The following is a 22966-nucleotide window of genomic DNA, read 5'->3' as shown; positions in this document are numbered from 1 at the left end:
ACCTAAAATAACTACTTTACTTCCAACATGTTCCTACTCTACCCCAAGAAAATAAACTAATATAGCCACATTTCTGTGAACTTGTTCCTACCATACCCATCAGAAATTAACAAACCATAGTCATTTCTGGGCATTCCCAGAATGTTAAATTTACCCATGATAGCTTATGTGTTCTTATTGGGTTATCATTCCCCCTCCATTAATTGCTCTTTATCGCTAGTTCCCCTACATTCTACATTATAAACCATCTATTTTACTTTTTTCAATGTTCACATTAGTGGTAGCATATAATATTTCTCTTTTTGTGCCTGACTTATTTCACTCAGCATTATGTCTTCAAGGTTCATCCATGTTGTCATATGTTTCACGACATTGTTCCTTCTTATTGCCGCATAGTATTCCATTGTGTGTATATACCACATTTTATTTATCCACTCATCTGTTGAAGGACATTTGGGTTGTTTCCATCTCTTGGCAATTGTGAATAATGCTGCTATGAACATTGGCGTGCAGATATCTGTTCGTGTCACTGCTTTGAGATCTTCTGGGTATACACCGAGAAGTGCAATCGCTGGATTGAAGGGTAACTCGTTATCTAGTTTTCTAAGGAACTGCCAGACTCACTTCCAGAGTGGCTGAACCATTATACAGTCCCATCAACAATGAATAAGAGTTCCAATTTCTCCACATCCTCTCCAGCATTTGTAGTTTCCTGTTTGTTTAATGGCAGCCATTCTCGTTGGTATGAGATGGTATCTCATTGTGGTCTTAATTTGCATCTCTCTAATAGCTAGTGAAGCTGAACATTTTTTCGTGTGTTTCTTGGCCATTTGTATTTCCTCTTCAGAGAACTGTCTTTTCATATCATTTGCCCATTTCATAATTGGGCTGTCTGTACTCTTGTCATTGAGTTGTAGGATTTCTTTATACATGCAGGATATCAGTCTTTTGTCAGATACATGGTTTCCAAAAATATTTTCCCATTGAGTTGGCTGCCTCTTCACCTTTTTGAGAAATTCCTTTGCGGTACAGAAACTTCTAAGCTTGAGGAGTTCCCATCTATTTTTTCTTTTGTTGCTTGTGCTTTGGGTATAAGGTCTAGGAAGTAGCCGCCTAATACAAGGTCTTGAAGATGTCTCCCTACATTATCTTCTAGGAGTTTTATGGTACTGTCTTTTATATTGAGATCTTTGATCCACTTTGAGTTAATTTTTGTGTAGGGTGTGCAGTAGGGGTCCTCTTTCGTTCTTTTGGATATGGATATCCAACTCTCCCTGCCCCATTTGTTGAAAAGACTGTTATGTCCTAGTTCACTGGCTTTGGGGGCCTTATCAAAGATCAGTCGGCCGTAGATCTGGGGGGTCTATCTCCGAATTCTCAATTTGATTCCATTGATCTATATATCTATCTTTGTGCCAGTACCATGCAGTTTTGACAACTGTGGCTTTATGATAAGCTTCAAAGTCAGGGAGTGTAAGTCATCCCACTTCGTTTTTCTTTCTTAGAGTGTTTTTAGCAATTTGAGGCATCTTCCCTTTGCCCCCAAAATTTGATAACTAGCTTTTCCAAGTCTGCAAAGTAGGTTGTTGGAATTTTGATTGGGATTGCATTGAATCTGTAGATGAGTTTGGGTAGAATTGACATCTTAATGACATTTAGCCTTCCTATCCATGAACATGGAATATTTTTCCATCTTTTAAGGTCCCCTTCTATTTCTTTTAGTAGAGTTATGTAGTATTCTTTGTATAGGTCTTTTACATCTTTGGTTAAGTTTATTCCTAGGTACTTGATTTTTTTAGTTGCTATTGAAAATGGTATCTTTTTCTTGAATGTCTCTTCACTTTGTTCTTTTCTAGCATATAGAAAGATTACTGACTTATGTGCATTAATCTTGTATCTTGCTAGTTTGCTAAATTTGTTTATTAGCTCTAGTAGTTGTATCGTCGATTTCTCAGGTTTTTGCAGATACAAGAGCATATCATCTGCAAATATTGACAGTTTTACTTCTTCCTTTCGAATCTGGATGCCTTTTGTTTCTTTGTCTTGCTGGATTGCCCTGGCTAGCACTTCTAGCACAATGTTGAAAAAGGAACAGAAAGTCCCCTTCAGGTCCAGTCCACAGCGACTCTCCGGCTCTCCAAGCAGAGGACCTAGAAGGGCACAGCTTGGAAGAGGGACCCACTCGCAAGTTCCAGGGACCATACGCCAATACCAAGGACTTGGGGGTCAGTGGCAAAGACAAACGTGACGAGACTGAACTGAAGGATTAGACTGTTGCAACAGCTCTAAATCTCCAGGAACACCTGGAAGATTTGATTGTTAAAGCCACCCTCCCTTCCTAACTGCTGAGACATATGTCCCATATTCAAGACGGGAAGCACCAACTACACACGCAAACTTGGTGCACCAGTTGGACCCCACAAGACTCACACTTCCACTCACCACAAAGACAAAGTTGGGGAGAACTGGCTTGAGGGGAAGAGGTGGCTCGTGGAACCCATTTTCTATAAAGACAGTTTTGCTCATACACCATACATACCATCCTAAGTAAACAATCTATGGTTCACATATTTATGTATTCACTGCCATCACTGCTATCTATATAACCACATCTCCATTTTGTCCACAGAGAGGCAGGAAGAGTCAAAGAAGGTAGAGAGACAAAAAGAAAAAGAAAGAGAAAAAAAAAAGACATGACAGCTAAGAAGCAACAAAAGGAAGATAACATTAGAGTAGAATAAAGAGTCAGACAACATCACCAATGCCAAGAGTCCCATACCCCTCCCCTATGCCCCCCCATATGCATTTAGCTTTGGTATATTGCCTTTGTTACACTGAAGGAAGCATAATACAATGTTTCTGTTAATGATAGTCTCTAGTTTGTATTGATTGTATTCTCCCCCCAATCCCACCCTATTTTGACACCTTGCAATGTTGATATTCATTTGTTCTCCCTCATGTAAAAACATATTTGTACCTTTTATCACAATCATTGAGCACCCTAGGTTTCACTGAGTCATATAGTCACAGTCTTTATCTTTCCTCTTTCCTTCTGGTGTCCCACATGTTCCTAACCTTCCTCTTTCAACCATACTCACAACCATCTTTGTTCAGTGTACTTACATTGCTGTGCTGCTATCTCCCAAATTGTGTTCCAAACTTCTCACTCCTGTCTTTTCATTTCTGTCTGTAGTGCTCCTTTTAGTGTTTCCTGTAGAGCAGGAATCTTGCTCACAACTCTGTCATTTTCTGTTTGTCAGAGAATATTTTAAGCTCTCCCTCATATTTGAAGGACAGTTTTGCCAGATATAGGATTCCTGGTTGGTGGTTTTTCTCTTCCAGTATCTTAAATATATCACCCCACTTCTTTCTTGCCACCATGGTTTCTATTGAGAAATCTGCACAGTCTTATCAAGCTTCCTTTGTATGTGATGGATCGCTTTTCTCTTGCTGTTGCAGGATTCTCTCTTTATCTTTGGTGTTTGATAATGTGATTATTAAGTGTCTTGGTGTAGGCCTATTCAGATCTGTTCTGTTTGGGGTACACTGCGCTTCTTGGATCTGTTCATAAGAGATGGGAAATTTTCATTGATTATTTCCTCTATTATTGCTTCTACCCCCTTTCCCTTCTCTTCTCCTTCTAGGACATCTATGACATATACATTCCTGAATTTCATGTTGTCATTCAGTTCCCTGAGATGTTGCTCATATTTTTCCATTCTTTTTATCTTTTCTTTTGTGTGTAGGCTTTCAGGTGCCTTGTTCTCTGGTTCCTGAGTGTTTTCTTCTGCCTCTTGAGATCTGCTGTTGTATGTCTCCATTGTGTCTTTCATCTCTTGTGTTGTGCCTTTCATTTCCTTAGATTCTGCCACTTGTTTTTGCAAACTTTCGATTTCTACCTTCTGTACACCCCGTATATGCTTCGTCTCTTTTGCCATATCTTCCCTAAACTTTTTGAATTGATTTAGCATTAGTTGTTTCAATTCCTGTATCTCAGTTGAAGTGTAAGTTTTTTCCTTTGACTGGGCCCATAACTTCGTTTTTATTAGTGTAGGTTGTAGTTTTCTGTTGTCTAGGCATCTGGTTTCCTTGGTTACCCTGATAGGGTTTTCCCAGACTAGAATGGGCTCAGGTCTCAGAAGGAGGCAGTAGTACCATGTTTCCCTGAGGGTGTGTTTTAGAAGATTGATGCACCCTGTGAGGCCTCAAGCCACTGTGCTTTTCTGCCCAGCAGGTGCTTCCTGTCAGCCTGTCACTCCAGACTGATGGAAGGAAGTGTGGCCTATGGCTGTTTTCCCCCAGGCTCTGGGGTCTGGTTCTGAATGGAAGGTGGGTAGTAGAGATTGGCACCACCTCTTTCCTCTTAGGTAAGATATACCCCCTAGGGAGATATATTTGCATTTGAATAGTCTCTCTGACTCTGCTGTTTCCACCCTTGTCTGGGTCAGAGCACTGGGAACCGAAAATGGCTGAGGCTTTCTCCAATGTGCTGAAAAGGGACAGAAAGCCCCCCTTCAGGGCCAGTCTGCAGCCACCCTGTTTCACCCATTGGCCAGAGATTGCACCTTGTCCTCTGGGTTCCCCTCCTTCCCAGGTTGGTCCTTTGGCTCTCCAAGGTCACTTGTCACAAAAAGCCTGTGCTTGTTGGGGATTCTTAGCTTGTATTGAGCAGTCAATATTTGTTAATTAAAACCTCAGTTGGAGCTTGGCTGAGGTATATTTGCTTGTTCAGAGAGTGCTGCTCTTTATCGCAGCGAGGTTTTGCAATTTGGGGTGCCATGGGGTGGGGGAAGGCTCTCAGCATGGGTCCACAGTTTTTACTTAACAGATTTTATGCTGCAGTCTCGGGCATTCCTCCCATTCCAGGTTGGTGTATGATGTGTGGACAGTCATGTTTGTCCCCCAGCAGTTATTCCAAATTATTTACTTGTCGTTCCTGTTGTTTATTAGTTGTTCCAGGGAGATTAACTAGCTTCCACTCCTCTTTATGCTGCCATCTTCTCGCCTCTCCATCCCACAGGTTTTGATATGTTGTGTTCTTGTTTTCATCTGTCTATAGATATTAGACTTTCTTCTTTGATCCACTGGTTGTTCAGGAATGTGTTGTTTAACCTCCATGTATTTGTGGAAGGTCTGGTTCTTTGGTGGTTATTGATTTCTAGTTGCATTCCATTATGGTCAGAGAATCTGCTTTTTTTTTTTTTTTTAATATTCAATTTTATTGAGGTATATTCACATACCATACAGTCATCTGAAGTGTACAGTCAGTTGTTCACATTACCATCATATAGTTTATTCATCACCCCCATCTATTTTTTTGTCTATTTCCCTTGTTCCCAAAAAAGTGAAGGTAAGGCCTGTGGAGAATGCAGGGGTATTTGCCTACCCCACCTTCATGGTTGCTAACATGACCACAGACATAGGGGACTGGTGGTTTGATGGGTTGAGCCCTCTACCATAAGTTTTACCCTTGGGAAGACGGTTGCTGCAAAGGAGAGGCTAGGCCTCCCTGTATTTGTGCCTAAGAGTCTCCTCCTGAATGCCTCTTTGTTGCTCAGATGTGGCCCTCTCTCTCTGGCTAAGCCAACTTGAAAGGTGAAATCACTGCCCTCCCCCCCTACGTGGGATCAGACACCCAGGGAAGTGAATCTCCCTGGCAACGTGGAATATGACTCCCGGGGAGGAATGTAGACCCGGCATCGTGGGACGGAGAACATCTTCTTGACCAAAAGGGGGATGTGAAAGGAAATGAAATAAGCTTCAGTGGCAGAGAGATTCCAAAACGAGCCGAGAGATCACTCTGGTGGGCACTCTTACGCACACTTTAGACAACCTTTTTAGGTTCTAAAGAATTGGGGTAGCTGGTGGTGGATACCTGAAACTATTAAACTACAACCCAGAACCCATGAATCTCGAAGACAGTTGTATAAAAATGTAGCTTATGAGGGGTGACAGTGGGATTGGGAATGCCATAAGGACCAAACTCCACTTTGTCTAGTTTATGGATGGATGTGTAGAAAAGTAGGGGAAGCAAACAAACAGACAAAGGTACCCAGTGTTCTTTTTTACTTCAATTGCTCTTTTTCACTCTAATTATTATTCTTGTTATTTTTGTGTGTGTGCTAATGAAGGTGTCAGGGATTGATTTAGGTGATGTACAACTATGTAATGGTACTGTAAACAATCGAAAGTACAATTTGTTTTATATGACTGCGTGGTATGTGAATATATCTCAATAAAATGATGATTAAAAAAAAAAAAAAAACTAAATGACAAATAGGGTGGGATGGGGGGATGGTTTGGGTATTCTCTTTTCATTTTTATTTTTTATTCTTATTCTGATTCTTTCTGATGTAAGGAAAATGTTCAGAAATAGATTGTGGTGATGAACGCATAACTATATGATCATACTGTGAACAGTTGATTGTATACCATGGATGACTGTATGGTTTGTGAATATATTTCAATAAAACTGAATTAAAAAAAAAAAAAAAAAAAGTGAAGGTAAGAATACGAAAAAATAAGAGTAAAAAAAGACCACCCACACCATCCCCCCCATCTTATTGTCCTTTAGCTTTTTGTCCCCATTTTACTACTCATCCATACATACACTGGATAAAGGGGAGTGTGAGCCACAAGGCTTTCCCAATCACATTGTCACTCCTTGTAAGCTACATTGTTATACATATATCTTCAAGAGTGAAGGCTACTGGGGTGCAGTTTGTTAGCTTCAGATATTTACTTCTTGTTGTTCCAATACATTAAAACCTAAAAAGGGTTATCTGTTAGTACATAAGAGTGCCCACCAGAGTGACCTCTTGACTCCACTTGGAATCTCTCAGCCACTGAAACTTTATTTCGTTTCATTTTGCATCTCCCCTTTGGGCAAGATGTTCTCAATCCCACAATGTTGGGTCCACATTCATCCCCGGGAGTCATATCCTGCGTTGCCAGGGAGGTTTACAGCCCTGGGTGTCAGATCCCATGTAGGGGGGAGGGCAGTGATTACACCCGCCAAGTTGGCTTAGCTAGAGAGAGAGGACCACATCTGAGTAACAAAGAGATATTCAGGAGGAGACTCTTAGGCATGATTATACCCAGGCTTAGCCTCTCCTTTGCAGTAACAGGCTTCATAAGGGCAAGTCCTGTGATAGAGGGCTCGGCCCATCATCCTGCCAGTTCTCAATGTTTGTGAGAATACCAGCAGCCCTCCAAGTGAGGAAACCTAAACAATCTGATAAATGAATTTGAATTAACAGACCATATATAGAAAATTACATCCCAAATCACCAAGATACACTATTCTTCTCTAGTGCTCATGGAACTTTCTGTAGAATAGATCATATGCTGGGCCATAAAAAAAGCCTCAATAAATTTAAAAAGACTGAAGTTATTCAAAGCACATTCTCTGATCACAGTGGAATACAATTAGAAGTCAACAACCATCAGAGACTTAGAAAATTCACAAATATCTGGAGGTTAAACAACACACTCCTAAACAATCAGTGGGTTAAAGAAGAAATAGCAAGAGAAATTGCTAAGTATATATACAGAAACGAATGAATATTAGAACACAACATATCAAAACTTGTGGGGTGCAGCAAAGGTGGTATTGAGGGGGAAATTTATAGCTCTAAATGCATACATTAAAAAGTAAGAAAGAGCTGAAATCAAAGAACTAATGGAGCAACTGAAGGAGCTAGAAATTGAACAGCAAACTAACCCTAAACCAAGGAGAAGAAAAGAAATAACAAGGATTAAAGCGGAAATAAATGACATAGAGAACAGAAAAACAACAGAGAGAATAAATAACACCAAAAGTTGGTTCTTTGAGAAAATCAACAAGATTGACAAGCCGCTAGCTAGACTGACAAAATCAAAAAGAAAGAAGACCCAAATAAACAAAATAATGAATGAGAGTGGCAACAGTACTGAGGATCCCGAAGAAATTTAAAAAATTATAAGAGGATACTTGAAACAATGGTATGCCAACAAACTAGATAACTTAAAGGAAATGGACAGTTTCCTGGAAACACATGAACAACCTAGAGTGACTGGAGAAGAAACAGAAGACCTCAACCAACCAATCACAAGCAAAGAAATCCAATCAGTCATCAAAAAGCTTCCCACAAATAAATGCTCAGGGCCAGATGGCTTCACAGGGGAATTCTACCAAACATTCCAAAAAGAACTGACACCAATCTTACTTAAACTCTTTCGAAACACTGAAGAAAATGAAACACTACCTAACACGTTTTATGAAGCTATCATCACTCTAATACCAAAACCAAGTAAAGATGCTACAAGAAAGGAAAAGTACAGGCCACTCTCCCTAATGACTACAGATGCAAAAATTCTCAACAAAATACTTGCAAATCAAATCCAAAGACATTAAAAAAAAATCATACACCATGACCAAGTGGGGTTCATTCCAGGCATGCAGGGTTGGTTCAACATAAGAAAATCAGTCAGTGTATTACAACACATTGACAGATCAAAAGAGAAAAATCAAATGATCATCTCAATAAATGCTGAAAAAGCATTCAACAAAACCCATCATCCTTTTTTGATAAAAACACTACAAAAGGTAGGAATTGAAGGAAACTTCCTCAATATGATAAAGGGCATATATGAAAAACCCACAGCCAGCATAATGCTCAATGACAAGAGACTGAAAGCCTTCCCTCTAAGATCAGGAACGAGTCAAGGATGCCCACTGTCACCACTGTTATTCAACATTGTGCTAGAAGTGCTAGCAAGAGCAATCCGGCAAGACAAAGAAACAGAAGGCATCCAGATTGGAAAGGAAGAAGTAAAACTGTCATTATTTGCAGATGATATGCTCTTATATCTGGAAAACCGTGAGAAATCGACAGCACAACTACTTGAGCTAATACACAGATTTAGCAAATTGCAGGATAGAAGATTAATGCACATAAGTCAGTGATGTTCAACACACTGGAAATGACTGAACTGAGGAGACACTCAAGAAAAAGATACCATTTTCAATAGCAACTAAAAAAATCAAGGACCTAGGGATAAACTTAACCAAAGATGTAAAAGACTTATACATAGAAAACTATATAACTTTACTAAAAGAAATAGAAAGGGACCTAAAAAGATGGAAAAATATTCCTTGTTCATAGATAGGAAGGTTAAATGTCATTAAGATGTCAATTCTTCCCAAATTCATCTACAGATTCAATGCAATCCCAATCAAAATTCCAACAACCTACTTTGCAGACTTGGAAAAGCTAGTTATCAAATTTTCTTGGAAAGGAAAGTTGCATCGAATTGCTGAAAACACTCTAAAAAAGAAAAACAAAGTGGGAGGACTTACACTCCCTGACTCTGAAGCTTATTATAAAACCACGTCAAAACAGTATGGTACTGGCACAAAGATAGACATATTGATCAGTGGAATCGAATTGAGAATCAAATTGAGAATTTTGAATTCTGAGTCCTCTGCGATGTGCAGGGGCTCCTGATGCCTCCTTACGGTGCCCTCTCCTACCCCCGCTCCTTGCTGGTACACTCTGGACTTCCGTGGGGGGTGGGTAGTTAATGCTACCTCCCACATTCCTTCATGGGAGCTCCCGGCCATATGGCTGTGAAGGATCAACTCCCCAGCTAACTACCAAGGTGGGTGCATGTGAATGGAGAGTGGCCATCTTCCCACTGCTGGCCCCAGGAGATGGTCCCAGCCAAGAAACATTACCCCATCCTTCTAGGTGCTGTGTCTCCACATTTTTTTTTCCCCATGTCCCCACCATGTACTGTAGGGTCCAAACTGTGGACCCAGGCTTCCTTTGGCCCCTGTCTAGTTTCTTTCATGGAGGAGAAGCCCACTCTGCCTCACCCACTCCACCATCTTCCCAGATGTTGGTTGGTTGGTTTTTTTTTTTGTTTTTTTAAGGCCACCATTACTTTTATTTATTAATTTAGATGGAGAAAAGGTCCAAGCTCCAGATGTTCTGGGAAGCTCCCCATTAGCCAGAATTCCTGGTGGTGGTCACAGTTCTGGGGCAATGGGAAAAGAGTGTGAGGGAGGTTTATCATTGGCAAGAGCCCAGAGGATGGAACTCAGTGGTTGGAATTCTGGTTCAGGTTGAAACTCTGATTAGGGTGGATAGAGCTGCTTTTTGGCAGAAGCATTGTGGGTGGGACTCTGGATAGAAGGGGCCGGATTCCAATGTGCTAGGTCTTCCATTTGGCTAGGGTGGGGGCACCTACTTCTGAGTCATGATCGTGTAGAAAATGGATTGGCCTTTCTCCATCTTCTCCATCTACACCTTGAGCTTTACAGTACTGTCCACCACCCGCTGTACCTTTGCTACCTGGACCAGACCAACTGGTTTATGTTTGAAACGTCTAACACTGAGCCTACACTGGTGGTGTCCATGCCGTCTGTGCCATGTTCTGCAGGCATAAGTGGGTGAGACTTTCCTTGACTTGGGGTGCTTGCTGAGGTGCACGGCACTCTTCCATGCAGCCCATTGCCCAGGTTGGATGGGCAGGTGAGCATGTAGCCCAGCTGCTCATTCCACATGAAGGGTTGGCCAGTTTTCATGAAGATCTCCTTGATCTTCTGCAGCCCTACATAGAAGCTGAGGAAAACCTCCTTCATTTTGAACTTCTTGCACATGGAGATAACCTGGAAGTGATCTTCCTCCTTCACGCTTACCGGGAAGCTCTTGCTGTCATTGTACCAGATGTCACAGGCCTTGGGCCAGTCTCCAGCCGTGCCTGAGGCCAGCAGCAGGGACACGAGCTTGTCAAACAGGAAGTGGTCATGGATGAGCTGCTGCTGCTGCTGCTCCTGCTCTGTCATGTTCTTCAGTGGGTAGTGTTTTCTCTTGAACTTGCCTGTCAGGCTTTTGAAGGCTTCCACCAAGAATTTTTCCACAGTCCTGTGCTTGTTGTGGTAGTGAAAATTTAGGTTCTTAACTGATCATATTGGTTTTTTCTTTTTAAGGCTTCTTAGCTTTCTGTCACACTTAAGAAGATTTTCCCCAGTAGAAGATTAAGAAAAATTATCCTGTGGTTTTTTTAAAGTACTTTCTGTATTTCATTTTTTACCTTTAAATCGTTTATCCATTTGGAATTATTTTGTTGTGTGGTGTGGCTCCAACTTTAATTAATTAATTAATTTAAATTCATTTATATAACTGTTCTAGGTTGCTAATGCTGCCAGAATGCAAAACTCCAGAGATGGATTGGCTTTTATAAAAGGGGGTTTTTTTGGTTACACAGTTACAGTCTTAAGGCCATTAAGTGTCCAAGGTAACACATCAGCAATCGGATACCTTCACTGGAGGATGGCTAATGGTGTCCGGAAAACCTCTGTTAGCTGGGAAGGCACATGGCTGGAGTCTGCTCCAAAGTTCTGGTTTCAAAATGGCTTTCTCCCAGGACGTTCCTCTCTAGGCTGCAGTTCCTCAAAAATGTCACTCTTATTTGCACTTGGGGTATTTGTCCTCTCTTAGCTTCTCCGGAGCAAGAGTCTGCTTTTAACGGCCGTCTTCAAACTGTCTCTCATCTGCACCTCCTGTGCTTTCTTCCAAGTGTCCCTCTTGGCTGTAGCAAGCTTGCTCCTTCTGTCTGAGCTTATTTACTGTTCCGGTAATCAAGGCCCACCCTGAATGGGTGGGGCCACACCTCCATGGAAATTATCTCATCAGAGCCATCACCCTCAGTTGGGTTGGGGCACATCTCCATGGAAACACTCAAAGAATTACAATCTAATTAACACTGATAGGTCTGCCCATGCAAGATTACATCAAAGATAATGGCGTTTGGGGGGGGACATAATACATTCAAACCAGCACAATGACTTTATTTATTATTTAATTTTAATTTAAAGGATCCAACACATTTTGTTGAACAATTTCTTTTTTTCCCACTTGTTTAAATGTCTCCTCTATCATTTATTAGATATGATGTTCTGTCATGTATGCACATTTGGGTCTGCGGACTTTTTATTCGTTACATTAATCTTTATATTTATGTGCTAGTACCATACTGTCTTAATTCCTCTAGCTTTATAACATGTTTTGATATTTGGTAAAGTTAGTTCCCTCTCATTACCTTTACTTTTCAGAACTTTCCTGGCTATTTGTTTTTCTTTATGAACTTTAGAGTAAGTTTGTTTTAAAAGTCTTCTTTGTTTTTATTGAGATTGTATTAAATTTATATTTATATTAAATTTATAATTAATGTAGGAAGAGTGACATTTTTGTGATGTTAATATTCCTCGTAAGAACATGGCATACCTTTCTGTTTGTTAAGCTCTTCTTTTGTGTTCCTTAGAGTTTTAGAGATTTCTTGGCATTTCTTATTAAATTTATTTTCAGGGTTTTGTGTTACTTGTGTTTTTGTTTTAGTGTTATTGAATCATTCTGTCTTCTGTCTGCTTATTGATGATGTATATGAAGTCATTAATTTCCGTACATTAATTTTGTATACGACCGTTGTATCTGGTTCTTTTATCAATTGTAAAAGGTTTTTGGTTGATTCTCTTGGTTTTCTAGATATTTAATAATATATCTGCAAATAATGATAATTTTACCTTCTTTCCAGTTACATATCCATATTTTTGTTTCTTTTTTGCCTAGTTGTAGTAAAAAGTACTGCAACAATAATATTGAATAATGGTGGTTAAATGCACACCCTTGCCTAGCTCCTGACTTTAGTGGGAATTCTTCTAATACTTTCTTTTGGCTTGATTTTAGATTTGGGGTTGAAAAGGATATAAATATATAGTTGAAGACTACATCTTACTGTATGTATAGTTGAAGACTATCTTACTGTATATATGTGAATCAGTATGTAAATATTTATCAGTCATCTGTCCTCTATTTTAAGAGTTTTTTATTTTAAAAGGTTGAATTTTATCAGATGTTTTCAGTAGAATTAATCTCTATTGATCTGTTAATGTGGTCAGTTGTTTTAACAGAACTCCTAGTGTTGAACCACTTATATGTTCCTGACACAAAATGGTGATGGTGATTGGCATTTGGAGAAGACTTGGGGAGAGAATGGTACTTTATCTAGGACCTGAAGGCAGGAGAGATAAATTAGAGGTGGGGAGAACAGTAGAAGGGAAGGAAAAGGGCCTTCAGTAAGGAGAGAACCTTGACTGCAATGATGAGACATGGAAGTGAAGGTTGTGGGATTCAAGTGACTCAGATGACTGGAGTGTTCATTGTAAGTGTCCTAGATATGGGCCAAATTACTTCATACATCAGGCCTCGATTCTTCATTTCTGGAATTTATATAATAGAAGTACTTATTTTTTAAGGTTTGTTATAGGGAATTCAGTACATAATGCAGGCAAAATTCTGGCACATGGTATGTAAATGCTAGCTATTATTATTTGGTAATAGAAAAAGGCTGGAAGAGGTTTTAGCAGATCTTGAGTGTGCTGTAGGGCAAGCCAAGAGGTATGGGCTTAACTATGCAGGCGCTGGAGAGCCAGTCAAGGTTTTGTGCAAAGGGTGACATGAGCAGACCTGCATTTTAAAAAGCTGTCCCTACTGGCAGTGTGGAGAATGAACTGGAGGTGGGTGCAGATGCATCCAGGCTGGAGGTTGTGGAGATTTCGCGTGCACTGATTGTCATTAGTTCAGTTTAGACATATGCTAAAGATGTGGCACCAGAGAGCTGCATAATTTGGGAATTGTTGGGCTCTAAGTTCTGGTAGGGCATTAGTTCTCAAACTTGAACATATCAGAATTTCCCAGAGGGCGTGTTAAAACACAGATTGCTGGACCTCACCCACAGAGTTTCTGATTCAGCAGGTTTGGGATGGGTCCAAGAATTTGCATTTCTAATAAGTTCCCAGGTACTGCTGTTGCTGCTGGTCTGGGGACCACACTTTGCAAGCCCCTTAGTAGAGAGAAGGCTGAAAGAAGAATCCAAGGTGAAGGTAATTTTGTATTGGGACACTGTTAAGAACAGAACTGGTAAGTAGTCCTTGTTCATGATTTCATTCAGAGAGAGGGGTTATCTATCTCTCCTTTCCCCAGAATGCCTGTGGTGCTTTGTATCACTCTGGGAAGCCGAGAGGAGGATGTATTGTAAGCACCGTCCCGATGGTCAAGAACTGATACTGGTTGGTTGAATTTGTTCATTACTTGTCCAACAAGTATTTAAGTGCTTCCAGCATGCCAAGTACTGTTCTAGGCCCTGATGTACAGTTATGAACAGACAGGGAGTTCATTTATAGTCTTGACAGGACACAGATAATAAAACAAGGAACAAACCACTCATATAATTATAGTTTTAAATACACCGAGGGAGAAGAAACAGAATCTCTGAGGAACGATAAAGGGAACTACCCAAGATTATATGCTCAGGGAAGGCCTTTCTGAAGAAGTGACATTTCAGCTGAGACCTAAAGGATGAAAAGGAACCAGTCTGTGAAGAGAAGAGGGAATAGAGGAAGAAACAGCAGGCATCAGGGCCCTGAGATGCCTACGTGGTTGGCACAGACGAGGCCCTGGAAGAGCAGGGGGTTGGGGTGAAGCTGAGGAAGGCTGGGACAGGCTGTTCAGAGCCCTTGTAACCCAGGGACAGGCATTCAGGCTTTTTTCTAAGTGCACGGAGGATCTGCCCTAAGTGCACTGTTGGGATCTTGTGTCTACTCTGACCTCTTAGACAAGGTGGATTGGAGTGGGACAAGAAGGAGTCTGTGAGGCCAGTAAGCTGTCAAGGCAAGGGTGAGGTTTGGGCAGGGCAGCGGCAAAGGGAGCAGGAAAGAAGCAGCTGGGGAGTTGGCAGTCTTGGTGAGGGGGAGAGAGCAGTTGAGAATGACTACAAAGTTTCTGGCAGCTCGGTGGATGGGATTGAGGAGCAAGATTAGATGTGTGCTTGCAGAGGCCTCTGAGGTAGGGTGAAGACTGAAATTCAGGTGTGAGGTGCAAGTGGCAAATCCAGTATGCTGCTGGTACTCAACATTTGTTCTCATGGGAATCAGCTGGGATTGTAAAGCAGGGAAACGTGTCAGTAATGTGGAAGTTCTGTTGCTTCTTAGATGATTTTTTCCTAGCACGTTAAAGTTTTGATGTCATCAGTGGCAAGCTTTCTTACAATTAAAGTGAAGGCTGTAGCAGTATGTTATAAAGATCTTAATAAAATAGCTGAGAATTCTACAGAAGTGTCTTCTCTTAGTGCAAGTAGTGGTGGGTGTGGTGACACTGCCTTATTCTAGGCTGTCTCTTGTGAAGCTGAGTTCAGATGGAGAAACTGCAAAGGCATTTACCCAGAAAAGCCTCAGCCTGGTTCACATTTACTTTTTTTTTTTTTTTTTTTTTTGTAAATACTTTTTATTCTCTGCCCAAATTACTCTGGGTTATATCAGGGCTTCATGCTAACCTGTACAAACAGCAAGGTCTCACTCCCTAGTCAAGGTTCCATGCAGTCATGGCATTTGAGTAAACTGATCATACAAGTCAAATTGTATATTGTGCTACAGAAAATATAGGTTTCACACCGTATAACCATCTCTTCCCTTGGTCCCGCCCGGAAGTCAAAGTTCCAAAACACAGTGTGCTGGTTTGGATGTATTACAGCCCCCAAAAATGCCATTATCTTTGATGCAATCTCATGGAGGCAGTTATACCAGTGTTGACTACATTGGAACCTATTGGTTAAGTGTTTCCATGGAGATGCGACTCAGCCAACTGTGGGCAAGACTTGGATTGGATAATATCCACAGAGGTGTTATGCCACCCATTCAGGTGGGTCTGAATTAAATCACTCAAGCCATATGAACGAGCTGACAAACACAAGGAACTCCGAGCAACTGGGAGTGACATTTTGAAAGAGCTGCAGCTGAGACAGACATTCTGAAGATGGCCTCTGAAAGCTAAAGCTTTGGAGAATGCTATTTTGAAATGCAAACTGGGAGCAGGCGGATGCCAGCCACATGCATTCCCAGCCAACAGAGGTTTTTCGGATGCTGTTCGCTTTTCTCCAGTGAAGGTACCCCATTGTTGATGCCTTACCTTGGACACTTTATTGCCCCAAGACTGCAAATTTACAACTGAATAAACCCCCTTTATAAAAGCCAATCCATTTCTGGTATTCTGCTTAATGGCAGCACTAGCAAACCAGAACACATGGTTAGTAACATCCTGTACCCTTTAGTTGGATCTACCCCAATCTCAACCAAGTCCATTTTGTTCACGTCTCCATTCAAAGTCTGATCTACTTCTCAGCCTCTCTAGTAGTTGATTCATGGGGCGATGCTGACATAGCTGCCAAACCCTGGCCCTCAGTCCAAGGTGCACACAGACACTTGAAGCTCCATGGAATGACCCCATCACATACAAACAAGCTCAGAATCCCAGGAATTTGGAAATAACTGTTACAACTCATAAATAAATGTGACTGCTGTAGTAGTTTACAATCTAGGAACCTCACACAAGCCTTCCCCTTTATGATTCCGTGCTCCAAGATTCAATTCTCAGAGTTTACACACTGTTATTAGTCCATTTTAGTGAGGCTTTATAATGTTTGTCCTTTCAATTCTGGTTTACTTCACTCAACCTGCTGTCCACATGGTCCATTCACCTTGCTGCAGACCTCTCAACTTCTTTCTTGCTGCTCCCTCATGCAAAAACATTCTTATATTTGTACATTTATTCACACATGTTGACCACTCAAAATTCACTAAGTTATACACTCCCAGTCTTTATCTTCTATCTTTCCTTCTGGTGTCATACAGACCCGTAACCTTCCTCTTTCAACTGTATTCACAGTAATTTTTTTTCAGTGTCCTTACAATGTTCACATTTACTTTTGATAAAATTAGTCTCTGTTAGGAACGGATGCCCTCAAGGAGGGAGCACACACTCCTGTGTTTCATGTCTGTGATACTGGTACAGATACCGTGGAGATGGCGCTGTCTCCAGTTTTCGTTAGGGTAGTTACTATTTTGGTTACTCTTCTAGTCAAAAAGTTCTGTAGAGTTTGGGTGGATGCAACGTGCATCCCATGTATTAAGTGTATTTACATGTTTGTAAAATAACATTCAAAAGAAAAAAACAGCACATAAAAATAATAGAAAAAAGCACTTAGAATTCCTCTGGTGTAGTCCATCAAGATGTTTATGTTGTATCTACTTGAGGGACTCTATGGTTACAACTCCTCAGCTATTTTTTGACCTTGGTTCTGTTTTGACCTTGATTATGAAGATGAAGCGAGAAAATGTGTGCAAAGTACTTAAAATAGTGCCTGGCACAGGGTAAGCATTTAATAAATAGTGGCCATTGCCACTGCAACTGTTGTGTTATTGCTACTATTACTATTACTATTATTAAATTACTTTGGGGAGAAAATACAGATAAGAGAAAATAAAAATTAATCATAATCATTCCACCCAGGAATAAGTCCTATTGGTATTTTGTAATCTACATTTTTTAATTTAATAATAATGTGAACACATTTTAACAAGGCTTTTAAATATTTTTATACAACATCAATTTTATAATAGTATGATTACTTAATTTTTTTTTTTTTTATTGTGGAAAAACCTAACATATAGAATGGTATAAAAATACCATGGGTTCATCACCCAGTTTTGACAGTTATTAAGATGTGGCCAGGGTTTCATTTTTATCCCCATTCAACTTCTTCCTTTTCAGTATACCATACGGTTTCATTCATATATATTTCAAAAGATAAGTATGATCACCTTTAATATTCATATATTTACTTTTTCATGCCATGTGGCATGTGATTGTGGATTTTACTTTTTGATCTTTTTTAATTATGAAAAATGTTAAACATCTACAAAAAGAGAATAATACAGTGAGCTTCTTTATATCTGTCATCTGGATTAGGGATTGACAAACTACAGTCTGCAGACCAAATCTGGCCTACTACCTGTTTTTATAAAAAAAAAGTTTTATTGGCACACAGCCATCCTCATTTGTTTACATACGGTCTATCTTTGCTTTCCCACTACAATGGCAGAATTGGGTAGTTGTGACAGAAACTGTATGGCCCACAAAGCCTAGCATATTTACTATCTGGCCCTTTACAAAAAAAGTTAGGTGACTCCTGATACAGATTCAACAATAACAATATTTTGCCAGGCTTGCTTCATCTCTCTCTGAACTTTTTAAAGCAATTCCAAGGTGTCAAACCTCATTTTTAATGGCTGCATAATGTGCCACTACTTCCATCGTGTTGTCTATCCTTGTAGCTACATCTGTGATTTATTTTATATATATTTCTTAGGATAAATTATTAGAAGTAGATTTTCTGTTTCAGAATGTTATGCCTAAGTGTGGCTACATTACGTAATTTGATTAATTTTAACATGCTCTTTCTGAATAGGCATCTGAGAAAATCTGACTGTGAGATTTGAGGAGTTGTCAGCGTTGGGTTTTAAGTCCTTGCACGTGTCAGATGCACCTCTAAGTGGTGTCTTTTCTGTTGTAACTATTATCCAGAAAGTTATGAAATCTTCATATTACTTTCTTTTATGCCTTTGATAACACAGATGACATCAGCAGGTGCTGGACCAGAAATGTCACTTTGCTTTTGTTCCCTTGTGCTCTGGAGAGCTGTCCTTGACCTAATTCTTCTGGAGTTTGCTGCCACCTCTGTTACTCCAGGAGTGCTGGGTGTCATGGCAAAGAACAGCAAAAAATCTTAAGAGGAAGGGAGAAAGATAAAGATTGTCAACTTCTGAATGTATCAGTTACAAAACGTTTTGGATAATTTTTTATTTGCAGTGGGGAAAGACATTGTAATGTCTTAGTTATAACCTTACTGTGTTTTAATTATTTGGGGCTGAGGTATAGTTTCTGTCAAGAGCAAAACATGCACATGTTGCTTCTGAGCAGGATTATTTTGTTGATTTAGAACTACGTCTTCAGAGGGATAAGAAAAAGCAGAATAATAGCACTGTATGTGAATTCTATGTGTTCAAGAGGACAGTGATTCAGATGAATAGTATGGTTAAGGTTATAGTGCCGTGGTGAAACCACATACTTCTTTTGTTCAGTGAGAAAGAAAAGGCAGCTAGAAAATTCCAGGAAAAGCAAAAACTTAACAAAATTGTAATTCAGATGAGGTTAACCAAACTGTGCCATTAGTTTGAGCAATTGAGGGAGTGTAAGAAAGGGGAATCTGTTTAACCTTGACCATTGAAACATTCTCTTTTAAAAGGCACATATTTAGTGATTTAAGATTACAGCTCCATCTTTATGAAACCAGATGTACTGTTGGGTTCTGCAGTGAATGATACTTACATTATCAGATAAAGTGTTAATTGGTTATCAACAGTTGCAAAAGAAAATGTGAATGTTATAAATCTTGATGACAGATAAAGAGATAGACATCACAGTAACTAATCAGAAGTATTTGTAGTACTATTTGAATATAGATGTGTACATGTATTACTTATAATTAAATAATCACTACTGGGGCCATAAAGGGAGCCTTTTGATTTCTGGTAAAATGCCTTTTGTTTCTTGGTCTAGGTGGTGTTTTGGTTACATGGCCATGTTTACTTTGTGATAATTCATGGAGCCATATGCTTATTATTTATATGCTTTTCTATATTATGTTATACTAAAGGTAAAAGTTTACTTTAAAAATCAGTACTCTTCATAAAAAATTTAAAATTTTTGAACTGTAGACTTAAAAAATCTTTCCATATAATCCCACCACACAAAGACCAACAAACCACTATTAATATTTTATTTCCTTCCATTCTCCTTTTGTGCATTTTTTGCTTTTTTGCCTATAACCTTTTTTTTTCCAAATTGTAAAAATAATATATGCTCAGAAAGCATGTTAAACCTAGTAAGGCACTACATGCTTCTCATAATGGGATGATGATGTGATTGACGGAAAGATGTCAACAGCCACAGTGTGTGGGAAGTTTTTTAATGACAAAGAATCCAAAAATTTATGAAATTTTGTTACACACAGGAATTAGAGATTCTGGTTTTGGTCAGATGGAGTAAGCACACTCCACCCTCTCTGTCTGAATGCACCTGGGATTTCCTGGGATTTTTTTCCCCTGCAGTATCTCAAAGGCAGCTCCAAACATGGAACTGTATGTTTGGTACAGACAAAAAGAGGGCCAAGAGATGTCCACTGTCTCTAGTTGGAGGAACAGGAAAGGGAGTCTCTATGGGTCCCCTTGGTGCTCACCTGGGTCACAGGGCTTGGTGAGTTGCTGGGCCAGGCTGAGGACCTGGGCCTCCTGTATTTTTTTTTGCTAAGCACTTTATTTCATTTATTCTGTACAATAATCCTATGAGATAAGTACTTTTTAAAATGGGAGGGAGGGGGTTATCAAACAACATAATTCACCTACAAATACTTTGTTCTTTTTTTAACTTTTTTTTATTGTGAAATATAATATATAGACAGAAAAGTGATAACTTTCAAAGTATGATATAACAAGTAGCTAGAGAACAAATTTCAAAGAATGTTATGGGTTCCAGTTCCACCATTTCAGTTATTTCCTTATTGTGAAGTATGACATATTTACAGAAAGGTGTTAACTTTCAATGTACAATTTAACAAGTAATTATAAAGCAAATTTCAAAGGATGTTGTGGGTTACAGTTCCACAATTTCAGTTATTTCCTTATATACATATATACAGAAATGTGATAATTTTCAAAGTATAATTTAACAAATAGCTATAGGGCAAATTTCAAAGCATGTTGTATGTTACACTTCCACCATGTCAGTTATTTCCTTCTAGCTATTCTAATACCCTAGAAACTAAAAAAAAAAAAAAAAAAAAAAAAAATTTATGTAAAGATTCAGTATTTGTAATCCTTTGTTTAATCCTGTTGTGTCTGTTGCTACCCGTTCCTCTTGTTTGGTCACTGTCTCAGTCTTCAGGAATATCTGGGCAGTGACCAACCTGACTTGTTCATATTGAGAAGGGGTGTCGACATTACGGGGAAAGGGGCTGCATCTGATTGATGTTCTTGGAGAGGCTGTTGCCTCTGGGTTTGGGGACTTATCTGGTATAGGAACACTCTGGGGGTTTAAGTTTCTGAAAAGTAAACAGTGAGTGAAACATTTATAGAGTCTCAGATAGGGACCTAGGTGTTCATTAGTATTTTTGGGACTACTGTTGGTTAGGGCTTGGCATACTGTGGCTTTTTGGAATATCTATCTTGAGCTTGTGTAAGAGTAGCCTCCAGAAAAGCCTCTCAACTCTATTTGAAATCTCTTAGCCACTGAAACCTTATTTTGTTACCTTTCTTTTCCCCCTTTTGGTGAAAAAGGCATTCTTAATCCCTCAATGCCAGGGCCAGCCTCATTCCTGGGAGTTGTGTCCCATGTCACCAAGGTGACTCACTCCCCCGGGAGTCATGTCGCACGTAAGAGGGGAAGGTAATGAATTTATTTGCAGAGTTGGACTTAGAGACAGAAAGTCCACATGTGAGCAACAAAAGAGGTTCTCTGGAGTTGACTCCTAGGCATAATTATAGATAGACTTAGCCCCTCCCCTCCCCCCTTCACAGCCGTAAGTTTCACTAGAACAAGCCTCAAGATCAAGGGCTTGACTTATTAAGTAGGGGGTTCCTAATTTCACATAACCTGTATTCTGTCCAATATAAACAATCAGTGTCTCACATTATCTTCACTTAGTTGTAAAATCATCACTCTCAAATTTTAAACAAGTATAACCAAAACACCCCAAAGCTCTTATCAATCCCTAGTATTAGTGTGGTACTGGTAAGGTATTCCTATTAAATATAGTATATAATATGCAATATGTAGTTTTTCCCATATACCATTCTGTTGTTAACTCTTAGTACCAGTATCATATCTTAGAAGCAGATCCTGCAAGTACTTGTGAGATACATATCTTTAAACAACCCCTTTCAATAATGTTCACCTTCAATATGGCACTGATACTTGTAATCCCATTAATGAACTATCATCACCTCTGCCCATTCCCATACCTTTAAGTTCACCCTCATTAACATGTCTGTGCAAATTAGGTAATCATTCCCCTTCCACTAGCTTCTGACTCTAGTTCCCCTATATTCTACATTAAAAGACACTGATTTTACATTGTTCAGGGAGTTCGTATTAGTGTTAACAAACAGTATCTCTCCTTTTGTGTCTTACTTATTTCACTCAGCCTTATGTTTTCAGGGTTATTCATGTTGTCATCACATGTTTCAGGACCTTGTTCTTTCTTACTGCTGCATGGTATTCCATTGTATGTACATGCCACATTTTATTTATCCACCTGTCTGTTGAAGCACTCTTGGATTGTTTCCATCTCTTGGCAATTGAGAATAATGCCACTATGAATATTGGTGTGCGAATGTCTGTTCATGTCACTGCTTTCAGATCTTCTGGGTATATACTGTGAGAAGTACAATTGCTGGAACGTGGAGTAACTCAGTATCTAGTTTCCTGAGGTACTGCCAGACTGTCTTCCACAGTGGCTATACCATTATACATTCCCACCAGCAATGGATAGGAGTTCCAATTTCTCCATATCCTCTCCAGCATTTGTAGTTTGCTGTTTGTTTAATGGCAACCATTCTTATTGGTGTGAGATGATATCTCATTGTGGTCTCGATTTGCATCTCCCTAATAGCTAGTGAAGATGAACATTTTTTCATGTGTTTTTTTAGCCATTTGTATTTCCTCTTTGGAAAAATGTCTTTTCATATCTTTTGCTCATTTTGTAATTGGACTGTTTGTACCGTTTCTTTGAGTTGTAGTATATCTTTTTATATGCTGGATATCAGTCTCTTATCAGATACATGGTTTCCCGTGAATCTTCCTGGCGATGTGTGACACACATATATTCTTATCCGATATATGGTTTCCAGCCATTGAGTTGGCTGCTGCTTCATCTTTTTGACAAAGTCCTTTGAGGTATAGAAGCTTTTGATTTTAAGGAGTTCCCGTTTAACTGTTTTTTCTTTTGTTGCTTGTGCATTGGGTGTAAGTCT

The 22966-nt window shown here is 39.5% G+C and overlaps 1 protein-coding gene and 1 pseudogene across 2 annotated transcripts in view; one reads left to right on the top strand and one right to left on the bottom strand.

Moving 5' to 3' along the window:
* Positions 1-22966, top strand: part of LOC119544366 (SREBF chaperone) — a 93677-nt gene that overhangs the window by 31879 nt on the left and 38832 nt on the right. The window contains exon 1 of one of the 2 annotated variants that reach the window (XM_037849814.1): positions 14033-14113. The exons of the other annotated variant lie outside the window; for it this stretch is intronic. The gene's annotated coding sequence lies outside the window, so the exon portion shown is untranslated. Of the gene's footprint in view, positions 1-14032; positions 14114-22966 lie in introns of those variants that run through there. 2 annotated transcript variants of the gene reach the window in all.
* On the bottom strand, positions 10230-11098 carry LOC119526701 (annotated as a pseudogene).

The sequence above is a fragment of the Choloepus didactylus genome, chromosome 1 (assembly GCF_015220235.1).
Source record: "Choloepus didactylus isolate mChoDid1 chromosome 1, mChoDid1.pri, whole genome shotgun sequence".
Lineage (NCBI taxonomy): Eukaryota > Metazoa > Chordata > Mammalia > Pilosa > Megalonychidae > Choloepus > Choloepus didactylus.
This window is presented reverse-complemented; position numbering and strand designations above follow the sequence as displayed.